The sequence below is a fragment of the Sus scrofa genome, chromosome 7 (assembly GCF_000003025.6).
Source record: "Sus scrofa isolate TJ Tabasco breed Duroc chromosome 7, Sscrofa11.1, whole genome shotgun sequence".
NCBI lineage: Eukaryota > Metazoa > Chordata > Mammalia > Artiodactyla > Suidae > Sus > Sus scrofa.
Window position 1 is genome coordinate 67,047,294 of NC_010449.5, and position 15,438 is coordinate 67,062,731.

Here is a 15,438-nt window from a genome sequence, read left to right on the forward strand (position 1 = left end):
CTTTGTATTGCCACATATGCAACTTTTATTTTTTAAAGATTCCCCCCTCTAGCCCATATATTTGCATGGACACATACTCTGAACACTTCTCATTATCTTCCCTGAGGAGAATAAAAAAGCCAAGTACTAATTCTAATACCTCTTCAATAGTGACAACAGACTTCCTATAATACTTTTTTTTGATTCTGCTATTATTGTCTCATAATTTTAAAATAGAGAGAACAGTGATTTAGCTTACATGCAGGTTTGATTGTTAAATCTTTCATAGTTACTTGGGGCTCACTGTAGTACAGGAAGAGGTAGTAAGTTCACCACGCTGTTTTCTATCAAACCAAGGCCAAAAGAATGCTGAATAATATTTGGCATGGAAATGTATTGAATAGATGCTTTATTTATTGCAGCTGTTGTGATCCCTGTGGCTTTAGAGTTCCCTAGAACACCAGATGAGATGGAGAATGAAGTCTTCTCAGTGGAGTGCCTGCCCATGGTGAAGGGGAAAGGGCAATGCTGAGTTTATGTGCACTGTGGACCCAAAGAGTTCTTATTCACTTTCGGTGCTCTTCACTAAATCTAAGCATGCTTATTAACATTTCTGAAGAGCCTTAAAACTACTCCTTCTTTATGATTTAATTCTATATTCTCCCGTGAAAAACAGGTCTGGGTAAGCTGTTGAGTAGTTGCCAGAATTCTATAACATGTAGGAGAAGCAGAGTCAGACATGACCTTCTACTCTTCGTGTCCAGAGCCAACCAAGGCCTTTCGCCTGGGTTCTTGGTTTTATATGCTCAGCCATGGAAAAAAAGAGATCATGTTATAAAGCAGCAGCTGCGTAAAAGGGCAAATCGGGACTCTAAAGGAAATGGGAGCTTGTGAAATGTAAGAGCGCAAACCATTCTAGAGTTTGTATTTTGCTTTCCCTAGCAGCTAATCATGAATGCTCTAGATACTGAGGAAGAACTTCTACAATGCTAAAATTACTATACCCATATAATTGAAGTTTCAGAAATCAATTAAGAACTGCGATCTATGTATTGGTTCATGTAAATTTTTTTTTTTTTTTTTTGCCCAAACTAATTGAATAAGGGTAGACTCAACTGGATTAAGAATTCCATCCAACACTATAGACAAAGGATAAAGTTACACGCAATACATGCAGTATGGGAAGAGGGGCTGTGGCTGGTGGAAAGGCACAAAGGAAACACTATATCTAGTGTTATTTAGCATTTTTATGAATGGATACTGAAAGAGGAGGTATGGGGCATGCTAATGACAATATAGAAGGGTGCCAACTCAGAGGTTTGCAGGTATCATAGAATTTGCTGAAATGATACTTACAGACCTATGAATATTTTAATGGCTCGGGAGATGGACATGAAACTGAATATAAGGAGTCAATGATTAGGAAAAAACAACAGAATATAGCCTTCAAAAGAGCACACAATATTCTTATGCAATTAAATATGAGATAACCAAGAGGTATTGAACAAGAGTCAAAGAATTTGAAAACTATAATCTTTCCAAACGCTGTAGCTCCTCAAAGCTACAGGGATAATGAGGAGGTCATTCCACACATAGTATTCTATTGGAAACCCTATTAAAATAATGAATCTACATCATTTAGGGCCAAAGGACACATCTGATCTCCAGAGGTTCGTATTAGTTTTTAACCACCCTAAGGTAGCAAGCTGGACCACTGCTTGTTCTAGGTAAAGATCTCACAAATGTGTGTCACTTGTCACAAAAATCACCATAAAGATGAAAGTCACCTTCATATAGATTCATCACTACTATGGAAAAATAACTGAAATTCATCCCTTTGAGATCCTAAGCCATTTCTGTGCACAAAGGGAAACATCTCATATGACAGGGATACGTGGGTAAGGAGTTCAGAGAACAACTCGAAAAATAATTAGTCACCTTACAAAAATGATTGAAATGTTGTAATCTAAGACTTTTATTGCACAATATCTCACAGGCATTTGACATAGGAAACTTGCCTGTACTAACAGGGAGATGAATTAGATGGCCCAGGTCTTTCCTATCCATCTCTACTCCTATTTCTGCTTTCAGTGACTCATTCCTAAACGTGATGATAAAAATAGAACCAAAGTAGCTCCTCTGCTAAGGTTGAATGACTTTGCCAGTCTAAATCTCCCTGCAAACGGTCTTAACTTTTTCTCATGCTGTATATTAGTTCAAAGATAAATTTTTCAGGAGAAAGATTTGAAGAAACTACAGCTTAAAAAAAAAACAGTAACACTATCTCTGATTAAAAGAATTTCATTTATTAGCATCTATGACAATTGCAGATACTTCTAAAAGTGACTACATTTTTATAAATGGAAACTTAAGACTGATTTAATCTAATCTGTTCTATTCTAGACCTGCAATACACCTTAGCTGACCTAATGTGACAGATTCTCAGTCGCTCTCTCTCCCTCTTTTTCCACCATCCCCAAATCCATTTTATAGATGGTTCATTGATCTTTCTGAAGGACATCTGGGAATCACTGGTGGTGGTTGTTTCAGGGCTTAGTTCTGGACCTTTTTTCTTTATTTATATACTCTTCCATGGCTTTCTCTGCTATCTGTATAGTAATGGTTTCCTATCTTTTCTCTGAGTACCATCCTTATACACCCAGTCAACCACCTGACATTGTTAATAGAATTTACTTTTTTTTTTTTTTTTTTTTGCTTTTTTAGGGCCACACCTGTGGCACATGGAGGTTCCCAGGCTAGGGATTGAATTGGAGCTATAGCTGACAGCCTACACCACAGCAACAGAAACACCAGATCTGAGCTGTGTCTGCAACCTACACCACAGCTCAGGGCAATACTAAAACCTTAACCTACTGAGTGAGGCCAGGGATCGAACCTGCGTCCTCATGGATCCTAATCAGATTTGTTTCCACTGTGCCATGACGGGAACTCCTGAATTTACTTTAGACACAACTGTTCAAAACACTTTCCTTCTCATCCTTACTACATGTCCCCAAATTCTCTTTCCTTAGGACTTTCCCTTCAAATAAATGGCACCATCTGCTGCTTAGGTCAGAAACCTGGAAGTCATCCATGACTCCTCTTCCTCATTTCCCACAGCCAGTTACTCCCTAAATTCTGTTGATTCCTTTTTCAAAGTGTCTCCCTAGTCTGCACTCCTGCCAGCCTGGCCCAAACCTTCATCATCTCTCCCCTGCAGTACAGCAATTATCTTCTAATGTGTACCCTTCACCCATTCTTGCTCCTCCAACCTCTTCCCCAACAGTGCCAAGTGGCCTTTATAAAACGTGAGTTGGTTTTCTACCACATTCAGATCTAAAAAACAAACTTCTTCCACAGCCAACAGATTTGGTTCCCGCCCACCTCAGACCTCATTTCCTACTTGTCTTCCTCTTTATCAAGATGCTTCTGTCATACTTGCCTTCTTCCAGTTCGTTACACGGCTCTTTCCTGTCTCGGGACCTTTGCACATATTGCTCCCTTTTTCTGGAACATTCTTTTGCTAATATCCTCTCATTCTTTAGCTCTTGGCTGACATGTTACTTCCCAGAGAGGCCTTACCTGACTACCCTATCAAAAATAGATCCACTCTAATTTTCTACGTTTCAGAACAGTGTTAATTTCCTCTGTAGCACATATCACAAGTTAAAATTCTTATATGTGCTGTCTTACAATTTTTCTGTCTCCAGACTCCAAGCTCTATAAAGGGACTATCTCTCTATCTCCTATGCCAGTTTGTATTCCCAGCACCTTGGCAGTATCTGGAATGTGATAGGGGCTCAGTAAATAACTGCTGAATGAGTGAAGTGTACATTCATACATACATCCATTTATTACTCATACTGAGCCTTTATCATGTGTCAGGAACTACGCTAGGGACTGAGGGTGCAAAGATGAACAAAACATAGTCCCTTCTCTTAAGGGTTTGCAGGGTAGTGGAGGAAAGAGCCATGCCAACAGATACTACAAGTGTGCCAAGCGAAGTGATTGTGGGGAGGATGGGAAATAAAACCACTAATTGCCTGAAGGTGAGGAATGGGCAGTAAAAGCTTGATAGAGGTGGCATCTGAGCCAGATTTGGAAGTAAGGGTATGACTTCGTCAGGTGAATAAGCAGATGAATATCTTTACAGACAGAGGAATTCACTGACACACCAACAGAAGATGTCATTGTTTCTATCTTGGCCTTCATCTTCTTCCATCTCCCCTTCTCTTCATGAGAACATCGCCATCTGATGGATTGGTCCAAAAATGCTCCTAAAGTTCGTATCCCCTGGTGTACTTTGAGAACACTGTGTTGAAGAAGGAAGCACTAGTTTCCATGAAGCCGGAAGCTCAGCATCCCAAACAGAGGGAATGCCCCAAGAGATTCTAGTAATTCATATGTGTACTATGCCTTAACATTATGTTATGGACTCAACTGTGTCCTCTTCTATAGTATGGTGAGGTCTTCAACCCCAGTGTGACTGTATTTGGAGACAGGGTCGTTAAGGGGGTAATTAATTAAGGTGAAAAGCAATCATAAGGGTGCGGCCCCGATTCAACAGGACTGGCGTCCTTATAAGAAGATGAAGAGCAGTCCCACAGGGAAAAGGCCATGTGAGGACACGGCAAGAAGGTAGTCATCTGCAAGCAGGGAGAGAGGCCTCACCAGAAACCAACTGCCAGCACCTTAATTTGGGACCTCCAGCCTCCAGCACTGTAAGAAATCAATTTCTGTTGTTTAAGCACCTGGTCTATGGTACTTTGTTACTGCAACTCTAGCAGACTAATACACATAATAAAGTAAGAAACACTCCCTTCTCATCTGAGGTTTAATACAATTGCTTTGCTGCTTATCACTGGCAGCATGTTTTTCCCTCTTACTTTGTGTGAACCTATAGCCTAAATCACTAGAGATATTCCTCTTCCAATTTAGATCACAAATTAATAATTTAATTAGAACACAAGATGGCATTCTGAAATATTTTATTTAAATTTAGCTTTGTATGTGATGATCCAAATTCAATGATTTTCTCTAGGGCCTTAATAATTACTCAACCATCTTCCCTCTGATATTGTGTCTGATAGCAAAACAGCCCGGGAATAAATTGGGTGGGGGTGGGGTGGGGAAATTCAGTTAGTCTAACAATCTTGAAGGATTAAATACATACTTTTATAATCACATGTAGACATACGCTCTAAAAAAGCATTGGTGTAGTTAAGACATAGCAATTATTTCATTATCACTGCATGTTCCAGCATCCTCTGCTAGGTTAAGTATCCCAAGAATGTTAAAAAGATCCTTTTACGCTTTCTTTACTTATGCCACTGTGGGTCTGTCTGCGCACTCATACTATACTTCATAGCTTCCGACATCTACCCATCTATTTGCACATGGGTCCATATCCTCTGCCTACTCTCCTGTTTTGGTGGAAACCATCTATATTTCCATCTGAGACCAATCTCCTCCACTTATGAACCAAAACCCCTCTTATCTCCACAAATATTATCATCCCAGCATCATACTGCCCTTCTCTCCTACACCAAGTTTTTCCTCTCTATTGTATTGTTCTCATTAGCACATTAGCACCCCCTCCCCCCAAAATTCTGTTGCTTTACCCCTATAGGAAGAAAAGGAAAAAATAATCTCTCGACATCAATAGATACCAATCTATCCTCTGGCTAAAGCCCTATTTCTTCTGTTCTCCAGTATAGCAAAATCACTTTTATATACTTTATCTGTACTCACCATGTCCAATACCTACCCTATTTTCTCTTGAATACACTCCAGCCAGGCTTTTGTCTACACTCTCCAGTTGAGTCCTCAGTCCTCAACCTTTCCTGACCTGCTCAAGCAGGGCTGGTGGGCATGTTAGGGGTGTTTGGTTTTGTTTGCATGACAGCCCAGTTCCAAACCTCCCTCAGGTCTTTGCAGAAATGCCATCTTCTCATTCATGTTTTCTTTGATCTTCTACTTAATACTTCAACTGATCCTAATCCCCAGCAATCTTTATTCTTCATACATATTTACCATGTCTAGCCAAAATAGGTAACTTATTTTGTATTTGCCATCTTCCCCCAGTGGACTGGAAGCAGCAAGAGGGCAGGGACTTTTATCTATGTATTCAATGCTGTATCCCCAGCACAGCATGTGGTATGTGACAGGCACTCTATACAAATTAGCTGAAGACATTTTACTGGGTTTGAAAATAGTAAATGGTTTAAAATGTACAAAGAAATAAAACAGGTAGTTTGAAGGCTGTAGCCTCTGCTTAATTTTTAAAATAGTTGGCTTCATTCTCCCTTAGAAAGGAAAATATTTTTTCTTTGATAGGAAATTACTGAAATATATAAACTTGTTTACTTTTATCTAGGAAAAAAAAAGGAAGAAGAAAAGAAAAGCTTCTTCAAGTCATTTGGTAATCTTTTATTCAGCTAATAGAATAATCTTATATGTCACATATTATATTAGAAACTAACCACAATGGTCTCACACTTACAGAACAAAAATTTCAGCTACTGTCATCATGCAGTAGTCCTTATGATCCGTTTCAGAATGAAGTTTTAAGTCTTCTGGGTAAGAACTTGTTTTAGCTTAATAAAATCTGATTTTCCATTTTGGAAAAAAAGATTTTCATTTGAGCTTTTGAGAAAGACATTAGCAATGCCACTGTTTGTATTTGGAAGAGTCCACACTAACAGAAAGATCACCAGGATCTATCAATACAATGGAGAGGAACTGTACATATTCCGACAATAATTTTGTCACTTGGGAATAATTTCCTACTTTTACTAAACAGCCTTTTTCCCCTGCCTTTGACGCACTGTCTCTAGTCACATGCCTTTTTTTCTTATTCCTTTTACAAATATTTACTATGTCTGTCCCCCCTACCAAGTATCCTTCTCTTGCAACTAGCCCAGATAGCTTCATTGTTCTGGAAACACCTCAGGTCTCTAGATCCCACAGGCTCTGACAAAGATTGATTAAAATCTATGCTTCGAAATCTTCATGGTTTTGTTTGGCAGAATACCCCCTACTCACTCCAGGATTTAGAATTGTCACCTCTACAATGTTCTTTGTTCCCCAAGATTCCAGTTACTTTGTGCGTTTTTGCTTTTGCCATCACTGTTGGCGGTTCATAATTTCCTGAAATAACTCATCTTGGGAACTGAATTCGAAGTGCATTTCCTTTGTCCAGAAATGAATTCTCTCAAGACATTTATCGTTCATCCGTGATTAGCTATGTTCTAACCAAGTGCAAATGATATTTGTCATTACAAATCTCTCTTCAGTCCTGCGCATGATTGAGTGGAGTACCAAAGCCTCTTTCCACTACAGAGTTGGAGCAGGGAGTCATAGGACTAAGGAGCAATATATCTCTTTGGAACAAAACTAATTAAAAGTCTTTTTTTTTTTTTCATTTGACAAATATATATATTTTTTTCTTTTTGTTTTTCTTCTTTTTGGTTGCGCCCTCAGCATGCAGAAGTTCCCCCGGCCAGGTATTGAACCTATGCTATAGCAGCAACCTGAGCCATTGCTGTGGCAACACCGGATTCTTAACCCACTGCACCACCAGGGAACTCCATCATTTGACAAAAATATTTTGAGAGTCTCTACGTGTAAGACATCATACAAAATACAAACCTGGGTCAGACATGGTGCTTGTCCTTAGCGAATGTATAACCTAGAATTACAGAATATTATACAACATAATAGGAGCTAAAATATTTATTCAAGGATAAGACCAAGCAGTATTACACTTCAAAAATGTTGTCAATGAAACCATTAGCAAGTTTGTTGGAATATTCTTTTTATCAATGGATAAAAAAGTTTTAAAAGTATTTAAACATATAAATGTTTTCCCACTAAAAATTAAATATATATTAAAAATTTAAGAAGAATCTCAAAGTTGGAGTTCCTGTTGTGGCGCAGTGGTTAACGAATCCGACTAGGAACCATGAGGTTGCGGGTTCGGTCCCTGCCCTTGCTCAGTGGGTTAAGGATCCCGCGTTGCTGTGGCTCTGGCATAGGCCGGCGGCTACAGCTCCAATTGGACCCCTAGCCTGGAAACCTCCATATGCCATGGGAGCAGCCCAAGAAATAGCAAAAAAAAAGACCAAAAAAAAAAAAAAAAGAATCTCAAAGTTATTTCAATATTATACTCAGCAAGGATTATTATATATACTGTTCTTTGTACATTAGATATAAAACTTCTATGACCATATTGGCAGCTCCAGAAAACCTAGCCTTATGTTGCCAAGATTTATTTAAATTTATAGTCATGCATAATTAAGTCAGGACAACTGCAAAAGATAACTGATTTAAGTTAAAAAAATTATATTTACATCTTTAAAAGGTTATCTTTATTTCTATTGACTTGATGTAATTTGCAAGCCATTAAAACCAGTCACTGTAATGTTTAGAAAATTTAATTTTAAAGCCCTGTCCTTAATGATACTTGTTAAATAGTAAGCATTTAAACAAAGCAGAAAAATTAACATGAATGTTATTTTCACCATTTTTTTTCCTGCATTTCTGTGTAAAGAAAAATGTCTTCTTCCTCCATGTTAATGACAGATGAGATGCTAATTAAAAACAACACCACCACCGCCACCTCTACCTAACAAACATAAAGAACAAAGATATCACAATTGCATCTGTGGAATGGCCTCACCCATCCTACCCTCCTCCTCTTTGTAATGGAAGTGGTTAAAGTCATTAAAAATTCAGCATTTTATGTCATGAGCTAGGGTGGGAAGGGAGTGTGATTACACTGTGTGGACTGGAGGGGATGATTAGAATTCTGATGTTTCTTCATTACTGTTTCCTTTGCAAATCTCTGCACAATGACACAGGCATCAAGCCTGTGTTTATATACTTCGGCTGCATCCTTATTCCCATCTTCCAAATTCCACTACAACAAATCCTTATGTACTTTCTAGCAGAATCTAAAAATTAAAGATGTGAAGATGTGTAATATGAAGATACAATCTTAGCTCCTCTTGCCCTGCAGGACTGGCAGTTCCTTCCAAGTACAATTATGCTGGCGAATGCTGCTATTAACTCTATGACTACAATGTACACTCCAGTTCCTTTGAAATTCTATAAAATAGTTGTTCTTAGATGGTGATAGAAAGGAAGGAATGAAGCAGGAACAACAAGAATTACTCTACATACTAATAATAACAATTTAGTTATCAAAACAGAACTGAACAAGTGTGCCTTTATACTGTTCTTTTAAAAATTTAGCCTCCTAGGGTTCTAATAATCAGGGCCTATGGTTCAGGAATGCACTGCAGCACTCAGCTCAGTGCCTATATCCTCATTTCAAAGAGAATCATTCAAACTGACATCCACTCTGTCAAGAATCTCGACTTTGAGCTGCTAATGTAGAATAAAAATCAATATAAATTTTGATCATTTGATGAATATTTACTTCTTTCTTTAGTGTTTGGGGATTTAGAATTGAAAAGTGCTGAATCAAGTCATTTTATTTTTTTGTGTTTGTGCCAACACCAATTTACTACCCTCCAGAAAGTTCCTGAACAAGATGTCTCAGGTGGTACGTATGTTGGTTTTTCCTGTCAATCATAACAGTATGTCAGTAGGGAACCATAATCATTTCCCTTTCATACTCTTAGTGTTCCAAAAAGGAATATTTTGATTACGTCCCTGGAAAAGGTAAACTTTCTCATTTACACACTATTACAAGCAGGGGTGTCTGCTGTTTTTGGCATTCAGTCGGGCTTAAATTGATACAATCTATTAAAAGTTAAATACTTTATCTTAGGCTCCAAGGATCTTGCACAGTGAGTATACAAATGGATTCCTCTACAACCAATGTTCAATATCACCCCCAAGACAAAGAGCTTTTATAGAAGCTGCCATCTTTCTCGTGCACTCTCTGAAAAAAAATCCAAAAAACAAAAAACAAAACAAAACAAAAAGAAAACAAGAACATATCAACTGACTGCTCTAATCAGCAGACTGACTTCACAATAAAAAAAAGACTTTACATTTTCATTATAAATGAAAAGGAAATGCACTACATACAAATAACTAAAAAAAAAAAAAAACTAGACAATTAAAATGTGATTCCAATGTAAGTCTAGTTATATGAGTAGAGTAGCATGCTACCATTTGTATTATGACACCTTGATATATATAACAAAAGCTTACTGTTCTTGCAGAATGTTTCCATAGTGATTTCTAAAAGAATGTTCTTTCCTAATTTGAAAAAGATTAAACTAATTGCAAGCAAAAAAAGAGATAAGCTATTCTCATTTTTTAAAAAATCTCACATATGACACAGTGGCAGAAGATTTGATACCAAGTAGACATTTTTGGTGGTTCCTTATAAATTAAATAAAAATGGCAGCAGCTGCTTTTCTCAAAGATGATATAGCCCTGGACAATCACTAGATATTATGTAGACAGATGTTTTAAATAAAATAAGTATTTAGATTGCTAGATACCTTGCTAGATATGAAGGCAATTATAGGATGTCTTTGTTAAATTACATTTTTCATTTTTGTGAGGGGAAAAAAGAATTGTCCTGGAAACAGTACCGACAGGAAATGATCCTATATCTAAAACAGCTGGAGACTGTAACTAATATAAATTTACTTGAAAATAAAAATGCTGTGTGCCTCTGGAGACATGCAGTAACATGCCATAAAAACAGATGAGAATATAAAAGTATTTAAAAGGAGAGAAAATACATTTTATCTAGATATTATACAGAGAGGTGATTCACTGATAAATGAGAAATATTTGAAGATGAAGAAAAGAAACTCAGAAGTCATCTAAAAACATTTATAGATATTTTATTTAAAACCATATTTGTAGGAAATGTAAAAAATAATTTTCTAGGGAAAACCCTTCAGTTATTAATCAATTTACTAAAGTCATAATAAAAATGTAAAAGCAGATAATATTGCTGAATTGGGAAATTCTAATGAAAGCAGATCACACTTACTATGAGTAAGGCAAGGACCCCAAATGCTGAATAAGAATATTGTAGTAAATCTCAAAGCTGTATGTAACAGCCTCCATACCAAAAGCTCTCACTATCTTTGTCCATACCATCCCCATTCCTGCTCTCGTGAGCTGCTGAATTAGAAAGGTATTTGATGTACTAATTCACACCAAATATTCACAGGCATTAACATTTTAACATGGTACCCATTTCCAAGTTCATGAATTTCAATATTCTTCACTTAAAGATTGAAATGTATTAATCTACAGGATAACTATAAAAAAAAGGCTGGTGGATAGAAATCTACTTTCACAGCAGGGGTAAGGAGAACCTGCAAAAGACCCCCAAGTTTGAGTGTCCACCTCCCTCACCTACACCTAAGACTCGAGCTGGCTCCGCTCCCAGGGATCTGGCTATCAGGCAGGAGGAGATCATGGGAAGCTGAAATTCCTCTGGGGTCCCAATTTGCACAGCCAGAGAAGACCACAGAGACTCAGAAGTTAGGTTATCTTGGCAACTGGAAAGGAGACCCAACAGGAGGAAAACAGAATGAGGAAAATAAAGGCAAGTGGAAGAACAAGGGAAAAAAGAAAGTGCATATGATGAATGTGAGGAATGGTTATTACAAACCCCAAGTGGAATGTGCTTAAATAAAATCTTAAACAAAATTCTTTTGTAGGTTGAAGTTACAATATGCTCAAAAATGAAACTCTAACTAAAACTCAAAATATATTTGTTACAGACTTAATGTTCATGACCCCCATCCCCAAATTATATGTTGAAACCTAACCATCAGTGTGATGGTATTAAGAGATGGACCCTTTAGTGGGTGATTAGGTTATGAGTGGAGCCCTCATGGATGGGATTGTTGTCCTTATAAAATAAACCCCAGAGAGCTCCCTTGCCCTTCTGACATGAGGGTACACGGTGAAACAGGAAGTGAACCCTTACCGGACCTCAATCTGCCAGCATCTTGATCTTGGACTTTCTTTCCAGCCTTCAAAACTAAGAAATAAATTTCTGATGTTTATAAAGCCACCCAGTCTAAGGTATTCTGTTATAGATGCTCAAATAGACTAAGATGGTATCCAATAATTCTTTGCTCCTTTCTACAAGTTCACCAAGTATTAAAAAGAGCTACTGGGACTATTTTACGGTAAATCTGTCTCTCTCTCTCTCACACACACACACACACAGAGGCACAAAATGGGAACAGTAATTCCCATGTATTTATATCATCACTGTTACTATATAGATTGATTATCACTGCTGCTTAGAGCTCATAAAGGTAGGCTTATTGTTTAGTTGTTAGTAGTTCCTGACAGTGCTTACTAGCTCAGTGCCATTATATTCAGAAGAGACTGAAAAAATATATAAATACACACTTTTTTCTTCTTTGAGGGCTTGATTCCTATTAAAATCAAGAAATACTGCTACTGTTTAACTTATCAAGGGGTAAGTTAAACAAAATTGTATCCTCTTGCTTTCTCCCCACTTTTGCTTAACTTATCTTTTTCTGCTCCTTATCTTAGAATCAGAGTGAAAAAATGAACTATTGCTATCTTCTACATCGAAAGACTAGTTAGAAAAAGAATTGGTAAACATTACTCTCTCCAAAGCAGACAAATTTCAATAGATTGCTCCATTATTATTTTACATTTCTATTATTCCATTTGTTCTCCTTATGTGGTAGATATTAGATACTATGCTCAAAATCTATTTAAAATGAAGATCTGACCTCAGCCTCAACCGGTCTGGTGCAGACATATCTTCCCTTGAGTACCAGAGACTTCAGGGGCCTGCCTTGTCTGACCTTTGCTGCCTATCACTCCTCCTGAGCTGCTCTCACTGTTACCCACACATTCCAGCTACACTAGGCTTCTTTCAAGCCTACAATGAACCTAGTTTCTTCCCATGCTACCCCTTCTGCCTAGAATTCTCTTCCTTCCTTCTTTGCGTGGCTATCACCTTCATAGATTTTAGGTCTTAGTTTAAATGTTACCTCTGTCCCTGAACATCTCATCAAAGGTAAGTATCTCCTATTGTTTTCTTTCTCAGGCCTTACTTATTTTCTTCCTAATATTACTATATATTACAATTATAGTTATTGGATTAAATGATTATTTTGCTTATCTGCATGCTTGCTTTTTCTGATCCATATCCCACTGAACTATAAATTCCACAAGGGCAGGGAACTCATCTTTCTTGTTCATAATTATATCCCAAAGTCAGAAAATTGTGTGTTGAATGAATGAATGGGTTGTTGCGTGAAGGCTCATGAACAATCTCAGTAGGAAGCTTGAAGGAGGGGTGACATCCTGATAAAAAGCAGAGATTCGGAGTTCCCGTCGTGGCGCAGTGGTTAACGAATCCGACTAGGAACCATGAGGTTGCAGGCTCGATCCCTGGCCTTGCTCAGTGGGTTAACGATCCGGCGTTGCCCTGAGCTGTGGTGTAGGTTGCAGACACAGCTCGGATCCTGCGTTGCTGTGGCTCTGGTGCAGGCCAGTGGCTACAGCTCAGATTCGATCCCTAGCCTGGGAACCTCCATATGCCGCGGGAGCGGCCCAAAGAAATAGCAAAAAGACAAAAACAAAAACAAAAACAAACAAACAAACAAAAAAAGCAGAGATTCTTGGCCAGGGGTGACAAACACCTCAGGTTGCCAATCTGGGTGGTAAGATGTGAATGGTGGCATTCAAAAGACTCCAGAGCTATAGCGGGATAAATACCCTTAAAAGGGTTGCTCTGACCAAAGTCTCCTGAGATTCCTTCAGTTTAAAATAGATTTGGATTATCTAAGAATTCACAAATAAGAAAACTTCTGGAGGCATTAAGTCTCTATGTTACACATTTTTAATTTAAAGTGATGATATTTAATTTTAGCAGGTCTGTATGATACTTTAACCATGGAGATAAAAGACTTAGTTGAATTAAGATATGGGGGAAATATATCACATTCCAGGCCACAGTGGGAAGCAGAATTCTCAAAGTCATATTAGGGAAGAATAGTTGAATAACATAAAACGAGATAGGAAAGTTCAAGTCACAAGGAACCAAAGAAAAATGAAAATGACCATTAGTAAATGGTCAACTCCCCTAAGATGAGTTCACAGAGACTCCAAAACCCATCTAATTAGGTTGTCAATTATCAAAGGGAAAAGAGATGGGGCAAATTACCTCTTGAAGTGCCAGGAATACTTCCTTTGAGCTTCATTTCTTCCATTTATTTTATTTTTCTTTTAACATTTTTAATTTTAATTTTTAGTATATACATCCTGGTATGGAAACAAGTTGTTTTCTTTTTTCTTGTGTTTACATCTTCCTCTTTTTTTTTTCTTTTCAGGGTTGCAACTGTGGCATATGGAAGGTCCTGGATTAGGGGTCGAATCAGAGCTGAAGCTGCTGGCCTACACCACAGCCACAGCAACGCAGGATCTGAGCCACATCTACAACCTATGCCACACTTTGTGGCAAGGCTGGATCCTTAACCCACTAAGTGAGGTCAGGGATCAAACCCATGTCCTCATGGACATTGTCAGCTTCTTAACCTGCTGAGCCACAACAGGAACACCCCATTTCTTCCATTTAGAATGGAAATCTGATATATTTCATATCCTTAAACAAAATCTGTTCTGTGGAAAACTGTCAAGATATTAACACTAATTATGATGCAATTATACCAGCAGGTATTACTGGAGCTGCTTTTCTTCACACAAAATGGATTTAGACCCAATGATTTTGGAGTTGTTTCTAATTTAACAACTTATGCTATCATATGCAGGCTAAAAGAGTTATTCCTTGCAGTTCTTGATGCGACAGCTTCTAGTAGCTCATATCATCTTTTACATATTATGTTAAATTAAGCTGGGAGACTAGATAATGCAAGTTGTAATAAGTATCAAAAACAAGAGTAGGCAGCCACAAAGTACGAGCATAAGAAGTTCCATTTAAGTATGCACTTCTGGTTTTGAATTATTAGCAGCAGTTTTGATACTTTCTGCTATAGCTTATATAATTAAAGTTGGGAACATAAGTTAATATCTGGAGGTATAACTTTATGAATTTTGGAGAAAGAACCAAGAAGGAAGGAGTTCCTTACAGTTATAGGTAGTTGAATCAATCCTTACATGAAGTGACATTAAAAACTCTTCAGAGATCTGCTGTTACATGTGAGACACAAATCATAGGAGTAGCTAGAGGCCTTGTATCCAAGTCAATATACCTACTACTAGCCAATTCATTCAACATCCATCCTACCAGCAGTGTGATTACATAAGAGGATACCCTTATTATGGCCCACGTGAGAAAAGGCCTCCCTATGAGGCTTCCTATGGCATATCTTCAGTTGCATCACTGTTCCAATTTAAAAATCAAATAACAACAATGAAGAGCAAAAACCTTTTAGTGGTTGCCATTTACTTTCTCTTTTATTTATTTATTTTTAAAAATGTTATAGCTGTATCTGTAGCTTA

General features: G+C 37.7%; 1 protein-coding gene across 16 annotated transcripts in view; it reads right to left on the reverse strand.

Moving 5' to 3' along the window:
- The window catches only part of AKAP6 (A-kinase anchoring protein 6), a 548,607-nt gene that overhangs the window by 133,753 nt on the left and 399,416 nt on the right, over window positions 1-15,438 (reverse strand). The gene's annotated exons all lie outside the window — the stretch shown is intronic.